Here is a 13,874-nt window from a genome sequence, read left to right on the forward strand (position 1 = left end):
CAGTCCCCTGAGCTGAGAGCGCGAGGCGACACCCCCCCCCCCCTTACCGAAAAATCAATCTGCGTAATTGGATCAGTCGTCTTCCTCTTCCTCTGGGAGATCACCTTCGGAGGTCATGTCTTAGTTCAGTTAACACGGGCAGGAGTTCCATCGCCACGCACCCTGCTGGCAGATGCGATCAATATAATATGTCTCACACACACACACACACACAGTTGTTTCTTGTTTGCTGAAACATTGCCACACAAGATTTTTTTTTTCTTCAGTTTTGGGTGTCCTGCTGTGCTGGTATTGAGCTTTCCGTGTCAATATTTTCCCTTTCATCTTTCAGCGTCCCGCACTCAGCATCCAACAGCGTGTCAGCAATCTGACATCACCTGGGAGGTGAGACTTCCTCTGTGTCCGGCACGAAGCTTTCAGCCTGCTGCGGATGGGAGGGAGAGAGGGTGGAGGAGAGAGAGAAGGAGTAAGAGAGACTGAGAGAGAGAGAGAAAGAGAGAGAGAGAGAGAGAGAAGGGGAGAAAGAGAGCAAGAGAGAGAGAGAAAAAAGAGAGAGAGCAAGAGAGACAGAGCGACAGAGCAACAGAGACAGAGAGAGAGAGAGAGAGAGAGAGTAGTATTTGTAGTATGACATGTTCTTTCGGACACCTTAAATGACCCATTTCCTCTGGCTCAATGGACAATTTAGCTAGAACCAACTGAAAGTAAATCGCATAAAATGTTAAATTTGTCATCTGAACTCAAGGTCGAAATGCTTTTAAAGTAAATAAGTGCTACTCTTAAACATAATAGAGCTGTATTTTTTGTTTTTATTGTGAAAGTGCTAGCATTATAGTATGTGAAAAAAGACATATGCCAATCAGCTCACTTGCCTACTATTGAGTATGCAAGTTGCAGACAAGTTGTATACAACTTGTATACTCAATAGTACTCAATAGTAAACAAGTATGCTGATTCCAACACAGCCGTAGTCCTCCAGAAAATTACATTTCACAGATCTCTATTGCCCCCAACTGTATATTAGTGGGTAACGCATGCACTTTACCCTCAAACATTACATTGCATCACATTTATTTGGCAGACGCTTTCATCCAGAGACGTATAATAAGTGCACACTGAAGGTCATTGGAACAACTACAAAAAACAGGTCCGATTAGGTACAATACTCATTTTGTAACAGTTATTCATAGCCATGAACGCATTAAGTCGGCTAGAAATAGCTGTACAAAATAAGTATTGTACCTTACTGAACCCGTGTTTAGCAGTTGTCTACGACCATGAAATGCACTTTTTTGTACGTCACTTTGGATAAAAGCGTCTGCCAAATGAATGTGATGTAATGTAATGTAAGTCCAGTTCACATACCAAACATTACTCTGACCTAACCTATGCTAAGTCAAACTAGGAGGCATGATGAGCTACAACAATTGCAGGAAATTTTTAAGAGACATGTAATGCCACACATTTTTTTCCACATTGGCACTGGCTAATAAATATAAATTTGCATACAACAGGTAGACACCATTCGTCGCCAGCTTACAGGTAAAGTCATGCTGCCTGGCTGTGTGTCTCACTGCGTTATATAACTGTCACTTCCTTAGTCGTGTATTTCTATTGGTCGAATAATTACATTTTTTTTTGTATTTACTCTGAATTTCTTATCCTACATACACTACTGCATCGAGTCACAGCAACATTTGTGCTTCAACAAAAGTGTTATATAATCCAGAGCAGTTGTATTGATTTGTGCTTAGAAATGTTAGCAACAATGTTAGAAGTGAGACTCAATGAACAGGGCAAGGGCAACTGGTGTGCAAAATGAGAAAGCAATCCATTTTCTGAATTAGTATTCACCCACATGTGTTCACGATAAATATCTTTCAGGAAATTTGAAACATTTTGGAGGGGTCTTATTTTGAAGCTCTCAGCAAAAATATTCTGTGCGTCTGAGAGTGCACAAAAGTGCATGTACTAGAAAGAACATTTTCATGTAACACACCCTCAGTGGAAGCATACTTTGGCAAAGAAACAGGTTTGGGCACAGCACCCCTATCCCCGATGTGATAGGCTGTTTGGGTAGCATAATCTCAAATTAGCTCACATTAGCTCAAAAATTGCCTCAGCTTTCTGTTTCTCCTCACAGTTTCTTTGCATGAACTGAAACTACCAGCATATCTATCAGGTAGAATCAAAGTAGCATCAAATCACAATACTTCAATAATAAAAATTTGTAATCGAGCATATTGTTCATCACTTAACTGTGCGCTTCTTCTGTTAGTTTAGTAGTTGGCCACTAGGGGCACTAGACTACGCAAAGACTCGGATAGCCCTTAGCGTAATTTGTAGATTCACGCACTAGTGTTTTGTTGTGTAATTAGACGACGACTGAACTGCTGCAGTCGCACATTGGGGATGAATGAATCTATAGGAAACTGTACCGATCCCTTGGAAATATGACTGAAATAAGAATGATGGAATGGAATCTGAAATACAGGTATTGGTTTTAACTTAAATTGAACTTGTTCCGCAGGCACGTAGAAATGTTTTCCCAATGGGGGTAGGTTACTTGGAGAAGTGTCTTGGCCGGGAATTCATTCAAGGAGCGCGGCATTCAAAATGCTGAACAGACGAACTTCGTAGCGGACAAAATAGTCTACAGTGAAGTGTTGCAGACGAATTGTGTGGATGGATTATTTACTGATGTACTTGTAATTTTTCACTTAAACCAACAAAAAAAAAGCTGTTGAACTGATTCAGTGTTGCGCTTTTCGATTGCCGCAGTGTGGCGCTCCAACACTGGGACATCGTATCACTTTACCTCCTGGACGGCCTGTGAGGCCTTCTATTAGAACCGCGGAAAACTAGACCTTGAGCCTGTATACCAAAGTAAATATAAGTATATGTATTTGATATTATATGTTTCATTCGTACCGAGGTTTGTACGAGCCGGTTCAATTAAAACACTTCGGGCAACCTAGAATGAATATTTGCCTCCCCGCATTAGATGATTATGATGTTTTAGTAGTTCGCTGTACTAGGTTTATACACAGATTAAATCCAGGGTTGGTACTGTCGTAAAGAACTTTATTCCTCGCGAGTCTCAAAAAGTAGGCTGTGCATTTGGAAACCTGGGTTAATACAGGATAGTGCAGAACAGTGATGTGCATAACTGCATTACACATCTGCACATCTTCGTACTGGTGGAAATCGTCCCAAAAGTTTACAATAAACTGCTGAGTTTCACGAGCAATCGTCAAAATAGTTTGCCAAATTAAGGCAGGCACACGAAGTGCGTCTAAACTAAGTTGTGATTGTACACAATTTAACGCGTTAGTATGCTCTAACGTTAAGTTGTTAACGACAAAAAAAGTCGCACAGTCGATGTTGATGTTTGCACTGACCATAAACAATAATAAAATGACAAATAATATTTAGATTGGGTGTATTTTTGTTTTGATGCACTTTTCTTCAGCACTTCCTTTTCTAAAGCACTGGTCCTTTTTTCCAGACGGGGGCGCTGCCGCCCCTGCAACACCTCCAGTTAGCATCTCTGCCATAATGAAAACGAGTAGTGACCAGGTTGTTATTAGTACCACTATTCCCTCAAGTGAGCTGCACACATTTTGAAGGCAAATCATCACATTCCTCCTTTTACACACGTTGGAAAAGAAAGAGTTTCTCTTTCTAGGACATGATGGGACGTTTTACTAAGGATTGCAAACATTTTCATCATTATAATTAAAAAGGTGGCCGTAAGGGGGCAGCAATTAAATCTGCCATTTTTTGTTTTGTGTAGTCATGTGACCAGTACTGTTTATTTGATTGTAGAAAGTTGAAGCCATGATATTCCAGAAGTGCTTATGGCCGCATAAGAGCTTTTAAAAGAATCTGTTGTGTAACATTTTTTTTTTATCAATAAAAGGTGACACGTTCATAATTGTATCTAGTATCGAGTGCTGCATTTGGGCCTAAAAAACAAATTCATCTTCATGTCACTGTATGGTAGTGTTTATATTGATTTTTGACTGGTGGAATTGACTGCAATGGATTACTGTTGTATGGTGTTTTTTAACTGGTGAACTATACTCTTGCATTTTAATTATGTACATTTACATCAATTCATACTAGTTTTTTCACACCTGACACCTACTAAATTACATGTACAGTATATGTTTTCAGTCACTGTTAGCACATGAAGTTCCTGTTGAAGGCACATGGTGCTGAAGCATTTGTTGAATGTTTATCAGATTTATGGAGCAAGCAGTGTGACATTCTTTTTCTAATGTTTGTTGTTCATAGATATGCATCTTATTAATTAGATTAGTGTCTTCATATTCATGATGATAAATGTAAAAAAAAAAAAAGCGAAACAATTTAATAAATAGTTAAGGTAGCCTAATTATGCCTTTTGTAATGACACAATTAGCAAAATGCTACCATGATAAACTGAGTGGGGGACAGCATTTTGAGAGCGATGACCATGAATCTTCGTGTTTGCAGGCTGTGGAGGTGAGGGGTCACACAGAGGGACTTTGACTCTGTGGTGTTTGCTCTGCGTTCGAACCCCTCACGCCTGAGCAGAGTTTGAGTTTGAATGAGCTGCAGGATTCAGGGGGAGAAGCTGCTCTCCGCTTTGCAAGATCACCCACGCTGAACCGCAGATGAGGTTAGCAGCGAATTTGTGCTTCTGTCTCCATGGACACCAGGTGAGTCTGCGGTTTTTTTTTTTTTGTTCCGTTTTTGTTACGTTTAGATTGATGGCAACCGGGTCTGTGTCTCAATTTATAGAATAAAAGCGCTTATGAGAGAGCAGTGGTTTTCTCTGTGCATTGAGTTTTCCAAGTTTTTTTTTTTTCCCCAATTAGAAAGTATGGTCCCCTCACCCCTTTAATTGGAATGCCGATTTCTGCATGTTAATGACTGTGATTCTGTGTCCTTTATCCGGGGGAATTGTTTTCGGTCTTTGTCCAGTTTCTTTGCTCATTGGTTTGGAGTAAGATCAACAAAATAGTACATTATTACATGCTGTTGCATTTTTCTTGGCCATTTCGAATCATGAATATGGAAAATGAGAAAACTGGAACTTTTTTCTTTGAAATGCACACCGTTCTTCGCACTGTCCATGGTGAGATGATGAGAACGTTCCTTGAGTCAGAGTACTGAATTCTGTGTCATCAGCAGCAGTAATAGCAGCAGTACGTAGCAGTATCTGGACGTGTGTTCACTCTGAGGTAGGTGTCTTAATGCAGTCCTAATGGCGGATGGATAGATTTTTAGATTTGTGCTATTCCGCTCTACTGCAGTGGTTCATCTGCGCCCGTTCCTCCTCACAGTGCCTGGGGTGTCAGCCGGTCTCTGGATCTTCCCTGATGGAGAGGTTAAAAGCGCGAATCGGCCGCGTTTATTTGTATTTCCCGTTATAGTGACTCATTTTCCCCTCCTGTACCGCACGGCGGCGCGTGTTCCCTTCTGCCCGCGCTCCCTCTGATCTTTAGAAAAGCCGTTTGACATTCAGACGCTCCTCTTGTGTACACAGCGAGCCAGGCTGATGCAGATTCCACGCTGTGAGAGGCAGCCTGTGCTTCTGAACGTGCCCAGGAGTAATGGCTCGCGTTTGAACCCCGGCCGCATCGCACACGCACCGCACACGCACCGCACACACACCGCACACACACACACTGCACACCGCACACGCATCGCACACGCATCGCACACGAACCGCACACGCATCGCACACGCATCGCACACGCATCGCACACGCATCGCACACGCATTGCACACGCATTGCACACGCACCGCACACACACCGCACACATCGCACACACACCGCACACTCGGTCACAGTCACGCATTTCGGCTTCAAATCGTGGGCAACGCAAGTGCTGGAATCAGCACGTGCTCATTTTAATGATGGCTTTGAAAATCGCTGCTACACGCACTCTGTTTCACCTCCAGTCGAACCATGGTTCATGTTTTTTTTTTTTTGTTTTGTTTGTAAATCGCAAAGAAAGGTCAATTTGGTTTGCTAAATCAGCTGGTTTTGTCTAGAACTGAAAACTGAAAAGGACGTTGATGTAGTTGATTAAATTAAGACCATGCTTTTATTGCAAACTAAAAATGTGAGGCACCATTGTGGAGAGAGATGGGATAAATCCGGATTCATTTCTGCAAATTTGTGTTTAGCTTTTGGACTTTATAATGTACTAATAGTTCATTAGGTATGTTTGCAGTTATGATCATTGAGCATCCATATGAACGGTTTGGAATTGGGTCTTTATTCAGGAATGCAAGCCCTTGATATACATAGTTTGTGAGCATCAGATTCCATTTACATGACTGTATTCTATAGTGCTTACTTTTACTTTGTAATTTGACCTGCTGTGAACTGTGATAATTTTACCTGAATTGTCAGGTCCAGTGAGATGCGCTGACACTTCGTCACCACAAGAGGGAGTTAAAAATATAATTTAGATTTGATTATAACTAATGACCACTGGATGGTGACATATCCTTTACTGTAGAGCTTCTGTTCTGAAGGTGAAAACCGTGTTGCTTTTCCTCCCATGTTGTGTGTTAACAGGATTGCCGTTACCTATAAAATACAAACTTATTGACCAATCCTCAGTTTTAGTTTTGCTACATTCAATAAAAGGATCATTTAAAAAATATATATATTGCAAATAGAATTTTGGATGTATAAATGCGAAGAATTGTATAGTACATTCACAGTACAGTCCTGACACCAGTTTGAAACGGGAGATTACACCGACTGCCCCCTGGGTGGTGGTAAATCTTCCCTTGCATACGTCTGGTCTGTCTGTTTCCATTGTATAAACATAAAGGAGATGTGCATGCTTTAAATAACTGGATTAACTGTTCTTTTAACCCAGTTACTGAAACTATATACATTTCCTTTAAATGTTTATAAACACTTTATATTTCTGTTTTATGTTTGCACAAAGCAAGCTAATGGTCCAGCTTATGGTTTTGAATTACTGTCATTAGCCTATTATGCATAGACATGAGGCTAATATACTCCATAGACTAGATGTAGATTAATTGTGTTACTATATATAGCTTTAAATATGTACCTTTAAATTATATCGCAGCGGCGCGTAAGCTGTTCTCTGTCTGAAGTAAGACCTGAAGCATTTTTCTGAATGTTTATCTGTTAGCACAGCATAGTTTTGTTTGTTGTGCATTATTACCACTGTTATCACATGATGGATTAAATATGCTTAAATGTTTACGTACACCATGAACACTCATGCCATTAATCCAGTCCATTTTTTTTTGTTTGTCGTTTTAAAGCGTGCGTTTGATTGCCGGTGCCTGGCGTGCTGTCCGATGTTCACGTCTGAGGGTGTGAATAGGCCGACGTTCGTCCGTAATGCGGGGAATTTGCTCCGGCGCTTCAAAAAATTCAGCGCTTTAAAAACAAACAAAAAGAAACTTCGAATCAATTCCGAAACGCACTGGAGAGAACAGGTGCGGCGTGATCCCTCTCCCAGGGTCTCGTCAATATTCATGTTGTCCCATGAAGTTGCAGTCGGCCCGAAGTTTGTTTTTTGGAGGCCAGGGCGCAGGGAGTTGCTGCAGCCTAATTCGTTTGACATAAATGAATACATGAATCTCTTAGCGTCCCGCGGTGAGAGGAATTCTCTTACTCGGTGCTGTATCGTTCAGATTGGAAATGGCAACTTTCATTACGTCTGTAATGTGGGGCTGGAAGCTGGAAACTAGCTATCGGGCTGCAGGCGCTGTGCTAAGGTTTCGAGAAGTTAGCCGTACTCTTTGAAGGCTGAGCAAAAAACATCACCGTCATAAATAATTCACCTGAATCTCGTTTAAATGTTTTGGAATCTGCCAAGAAGGATGAGCTTGTTTTTTTTTTCCTGGTTAAAAAGTGTCATCAGGGTTAACCAACCCGTCTTCTTCAGGGGAGATTGCGCTCGACAAATCAAGATGTCCCTTTTTGAGGATGCTAAAGAATGTTTTGGGGTTGACCGGGCTTGCCCCAGTGCTGGACAGAGGACGTGTTATCATGGCCTTCCTGTCTGTGACACCTACCCATATACTCGCGCACATACGCACGTACGTGCGCTTCCTCCAAACACTTCCTGCTCTCTTCCTCCCTCTTCCCCCTCTTCCGTTCTCTCTCCTCGCTCCATTCGCTTTTCTTTCTTCAGTCCACGGTGAAGTCACAGAACGTCAGAGAATAAAATAGTGAAGTAATGTAAAGGCCTGGTCCAGAAAGGCTGCTCATTGCGTCCCTACAGCTGCGGGGTTGTGGCTGCACATCTGGCTGCTGGTGCGGTTCTGCGGTTCTGGTGCGGTTCTGCGGTTCTGGTGCGGTTCTGTGGTTTTGGTTCCGGTTCTGCGAGTTCTGTGGTTTTGGTTCCGTTTCTGCGGGTTCCGCCGTTCTGGTGTGGTTCTGGTACGGTTCTGCTGGCCTTCTCTGCATGTCACCAGTGCAGTATTATTTTCTCCTGCTTTGTAGCGGTTTTTCCCCATTTATTCAAAAAATCTAGAGGGCATGCACAGCTCCTGTGGGGAGGAGGAAGGAGGGAAATGTAATGGGCAGGGAAAAATGACCTCGTATCAACATGCTTTCTACATCCGCCACAGTTTGGTATGCGGAAGGGCAGCGATTATCCTTTTAAGTAATATTTACCGGGGAGAACTTAGGGCCGTGTGTCAGAAAACAAGTCTTTCTCTTGTTTCAAGATGCTCCTCTGTGGCTCTAAGTGATCACAGACAGTTCAGTCAGGCTCCCCTTCTATCCTTTTTGTTTTTGACGGTGTTTTCATATTCCAACAGTCATTTTTGACAGCATTCCATATTCTTTCCAGTTTACTTTTTTATTTATTTATAGGAAAGTCTTTCTCTCACACACACACACTCACGCACATGGAAATGGTGGCCTAGGGATGTGTTACAAGCTGGAAGTGTACTTAATATATGCATATATCTATCATATTGCCTCTCTGGTGATGTTTCAATGTACCCTTTTAAGGATGTGTTACACGTCACACGAGTGGATGCTATTTAGCTGTACACTTTGTAGTATTTAGTGAGTATAATACTGTATTTAAATACTGTCATAAATTGCATATTACCTGTCTGATGGCGCTCCTGATCCGATGGAGTTTGGCCCCCCTTGGAGAGAGTCTGAGGATTTTTGTGGGCGGTTCTCATGGAAGTGTCTGTTCCCCTGTGGTGAGGGGGCAGGGGAATCTTCAGGCTCCAGAATTACCTTTATGAGGCATTACCGGAGGGATGGAATGTGAAGAGGAAATTTAAATTATCGCTGCCTGCGTGTGTGTGTGTGTGCGCGTGTGCGTGTGTTTTTAAGAGACTGGGTGAGTACAGTAAGGTGTAGTAGTCGGGGTAACTGTTTTGGTTTGAGGGACACTGATGAGGGTCTAGAACAGGGGTGTCCAGTCTTATCCGAAAAGGGCTGGTGTGGGTGCAAGTGTTTGTTTCAGTCCAGCACTACAACACCTAATTCAACCAACTAACTAACCATAGTCTTCATTCAAGACCTTGATAAGCAGAATCGGGTGTCATAGTGCTTGGCAAGAACAAAAACCTGCACCCACACCGGCCCTTTTCAGACAAGATTGGGAACCCCTGGTCTAGAAGGTGGGGGTAGCCCACACAGTGAATTTGAGGGATATAAGTCAGGGTAGAGAATTGAGGTTAAGGATTTATTTGAATCATTTTAGTTTATTTCTCTGTAGCTTGCAATCAACTCGATTCTAGATTATAACAGATTACTACATCCCCCTCTGTCTCCCTTTCTTACTCACTCACACTCTCTCTCTCTCTCTCTCTCAAGCCTACATCAAGATGTTCTCTTTCTTTATGTTTTATTTTAGAGTGAACAGAGGAGTGGGTGTTGCCAAGGTCAGGATGTCCAAGGAGACAACCTGGTACAGGCCTCTGGTCTTTGTTACTTAGTTCTGCACTGTTTATTCAGTGTAGATCACGGTTTCATATTCTACTATAGAACATAGAGTGAAATAGGGAGTATCAGACAATGAGAGAGAGAGAGAGAGATGATGGAAACAAACACTTTTTAGATACTTTAGATACTGTTACTTTAATTAAATTTATTATTTTAATTTCACATTTCTCACATCTGTGTCATTTGATTATAATTGATATTGATTTTATTTTTATCAGTACACATACACTTATCTAATAAAGCTTGTTTGAATCTTTGAGAGGGTGAGGGTGAGAGACAGAAAGAGCACGAGATGGAGACAGGGAGAGGGAAGATAAGAAAGAGCGGGTAATGTTCTTATTTACTACTTGCTGTAGGTGGAGCTGTGTTTCACTGTGTGTCAGAGAGAGTGTGTGTGAGCATGTGTGTGTGTGTGTGAGTGTGTGTGAGAGAGACAGAGAGTGAGTGTGTGTGGGCGTATGTGTATCTGTGTGTGTGCGTGCGTGTGTGTGCGTGCATGACAAAGAGAGAGATTGTGAGGGTGTATGGGCCTATGTGTACCTATATGTGTGTGTGTGTGTGTGTGTGTGTGTGTGTGTGTGTGCATGCATGTCCGTGAAAGGCAACAGATGTGTGTTCAGTCACTAGAACCAGAGAAGGGAGTGAAAATAAAAAGACAGATTTTTGGCAGCAAACACAGGGTAAAATAAATTAATATACAGTAAAAACGAGCAGTGGAGTATAACTGACACATTGACATATGCCTGGTAGAACAGAGATAGGAGAGAGGGGGTGGGAGAGGGGGGTCTGTGGTGGGTGTGTGTTTTTTGTGTCGTGGTCCGCTGTCATCCCCCTGCTCGCGTTTGGACTTTTCTGGCACCTGTGAAGGTTCCGCGGCCCGCTTTGGAGGTCCGCTGGAGTGTGTCATCTGTTCCTGGCGTCTGGGGGATAGTTTTACATCCACAATAACAGACACCCATACACAGGGGTCAAACGGAGAGCAGCGAGCCCATCGCTCAGTGAGTAAATGACCATGACTGAGCCCGTCTGTGTGTGCGTGCGTGCGTGCGTGCGTGCGTGCGTGCGTGCGTGAGTGAGAGAGAGAGAGAGAGAGAGAGAGAGAGAGAGAGAGAGGGAGAAAAAGCAAACGAGAGAGAGAGGAGAGTGTGGGAGTGAGTAAGTGTTTGTGTGTGCATGTGCGTGCGTGTGTCTGTGTGTGCTTGTGTGTGCTTGTGGGAGTGTGTATGTGTGAGTGTTTGTGTGTGCATGTGCATGTGGTGCTGAGTGGTGCATGTTGGAGTGTGTATGTGTGTGGTTTGAGTGTGTGCATGTGGAGTGTGTTGTGTGTGTTTGAGTGTGTGTGCATGTTGGTGTGTTGTGTGGTTTGAGTGTGTGCATGTTGGAGTGTGTTTGTTTGAGTGTGTGCAGTTGGAGTGTGTTGTGTGTTTGAGTGTGTGCATGTTGGAGTGTGTGTGTGGTTTGAGTGTGTGCTGTTGGAGTGTGTTGTTGTGTTTGTGTGTGCATGTTGGAGTGTGTATGTGTGTGTGTTTGTGTGTTTGAGTGTGTGCATGTTGGAGTGTGTATGTGTGTGTGTTTGAGTGTGTGCTTGTTGGAGTGTGTATGTGTGTGTTTGAGTGTGTGCATGTTGGAGTGTGTATGTGTGTGTGTGTGTGTGTGTGTGTTTGAGTGTGTGCATGTTGGAGTGTGTGTTTGTGTGTGTGCATGTGGGTGTGTGTATGTGTGTGTGTGTGTGTGTGTTTGAGTGTGTGCATGTTGGAGTGTGTGTGTGTGTGTTTGAGTGTGTGCATGTTGGAGTGTGTATGTGTGTGTGTGTGTGTTTGAGTGTGTGCATGTGTGTGTGTGTATGTGTGTTTGAGTGTGTGCATGTTGGAGCGTGTATGTGTGTGTGTATGTGTGTGTGTGTGTGTTTGAGTGTGTGTGTATGTGTGTGTGTGTGTTTGAGTGTGTGCATGTTGGAGTGTGTGTGTGTGTGTGTGTGTGGTGCGTGTGCGTTTGAGTGTGTGCATGTTGGAGCGTGTACGTGTGTGTGTGTGTGTGTGTGCGTTTGAGTGTTTGGGTTTCACTGCTGGGAAACAGGCTGGGTTCCTCGCTCCCCCTGGAGACCGGCGGGCTCTCTGCTGGCAGCGTGTGATTGAGGCCAGATTAAACGCTCGGGCTCACGGCGCCTCTCCACATCCAGGCCACCCCGGCCCAGCGCAGACGCGGAGCCCGGGAGAACGAGAGCACCGCCACTCCGAACAAGCGCCTGCGTCCTCCAGCGCAGCTACCCGCACGGACCGGCATCGCAGGTGTCCTGGAAACCCAAAACTCTGCCAGACGTTAGCCGCGCGTTTGTCTCTCAGACGGAGCGGGTTGAGTTTCGGCGCGGTGTGGAAATGCAGACGCAGCCCGATAGCGAGTGGACGTGCGAGATGGTACATGACATCACACCGCAGCCGTTTAGCAGACGCTCTTATCCTGAGCATTACTTAGCATTTGCATTGCATCCGTTTACACAGCTGGATATACACACTGAGGCAATGCAGGTTAAGTACCTTGCTCAAGGGTACAGTGGCTGTGCCCAGGTTACAAGACCAGTTTCTTACCCACGGAGTGCGGTTGTGCACATATATTTGTTGTGTCTGTAGAGACTCAAAGTAATTTGAGAGAACTACATATTATGTTTTATATTTATATGTTTCATATATTTATTATTAAGGTACCGTACCTAAGGCCGAAATGAAGAGACTCGGAGTAGCGGTAACGTGCTGCTAGCGCGTGCAATAATGGCGGGCGTCTGCGCGTTAGCGTCCCAGCATTAGCGTCCCAGCGTTAGCATTAGCGCCCGGGCGTTAGCGACAGTGCATTAGCGTCCCAGCGTTAGCATTAGCGCCCGGGCATTAGCGACAGTGCATTAGCGTCCCAGCGTTAGCATTAGCGACAGTGCATTAGCGTCCCAGCGTTAGCATTAGCGTCCCAGCGTTAGCATTAGCGTCCCAGCGTTAGCGTCGGCGGCGGCGGGGCCGCTCGGCTGGCGTCTGCGTTCCGCCGGGTTTTCAGACCGGGCCGCGCTCTGTAATCACGCTGCATTGTGGAGAGGGGAGCAAACACAAAGAGGTAAATAAATAAAGAAAGCGGAGCCAGAGTGCTTGTTGGAGCATCTGTTCCCCGTTCCTCTGCTGTGAGCAGGGGCTTGGCTTCGGGCCGCCGTGTCCCGGCCAAACCTCTCCGGCTCTGGAGCTCGGCTGAATCCGGCTCCGCGCCCTCTCGCGCTGGCCGGGCGCGCTAACCTCTGTCAGCCTGCCGGCGTGTCCGTCCGTCCGTCCGCGCACGTGCGCCTGACTCCGTTACGTTATGCTCGGTCTGTCCGTCCGTGCACGTGCGCCTGACTTTGTTATGTTATGCTCGGTCTGTCCGTCCGTGCACGTGCCGTGCGCCTGACTTTGTTACGTTATGCTCGGTCTGTCCGTCCGTGCACGTGCGCCTGACTCCGTTACGTTATGCTCGGTCTGTCCGTCCGTGCACGTGCACGTGCGCCTGACTTTGTTATGTTATGCTCGGTCTGACTGTCCGTCTGTAAATCCAGTTTGCCATCTCTGCTTCCGCCTCTGTCTAACTCCCTGTCTGTATGTCAGTAAGTCTGTCTGTTTGACTCACAGGCCTTCGGCTAGCTGTTTTAATAGCATGGGTTCGTTTGACGGGAGCCAGCCGTGCACTGGGGTTCTGAGTGTGCGAGCGTGCATGCGTGCGCGCGTGCGCATGTTTGCGTGTGTTTGTGTGGTTGTGTACGCGCTAGCGCGTGCATGTGTGTAAATGTGTGCTTGTTTGTGTATGAGTGTTTCTGTGTGTATGTGTACGCGCATGCTTGTGTGTCAGTGTGTCTCTGTGTGTATGTGTATGCAGGTACGTGTGCGTGTGTGTGTGG

General features: G+C 44.8%; 1 long non-coding RNA gene across 2 annotated transcripts in view; it reads left to right on the plus strand.

The window, feature by feature from the left end:
• Positions 1–2,314: 2,314 nt before the first annotated feature.
• LOC135243576 (uncharacterized) overlaps positions 2,315–13,874 on the plus strand; it is a 31,658-nt gene continuing 20,098 nt past the window's right edge. The window contains exons 1-2 of one of the 2 annotated variants that reach the window (XR_010326679.1): positions 2,315–2,494; positions 4,501–4,706. This is a non-coding gene — a long non-coding RNA (uncharacterized LOC135243576). The remainder of the gene's footprint in view (positions 2,495–4,500; positions 4,707–13,874) is intronic. The other variant, XR_010326678.1, reaches the window with a different exon arrangement.

This window comes from Anguilla rostrata, chromosome 17, assembly GCF_018555375.3.
Source record: "Anguilla rostrata isolate EN2019 chromosome 17, ASM1855537v3, whole genome shotgun sequence".
NCBI classification, from domain to species: Eukaryota; Metazoa; Chordata; class Actinopteri; order Anguilliformes; family Anguillidae; genus Anguilla; species Anguilla rostrata.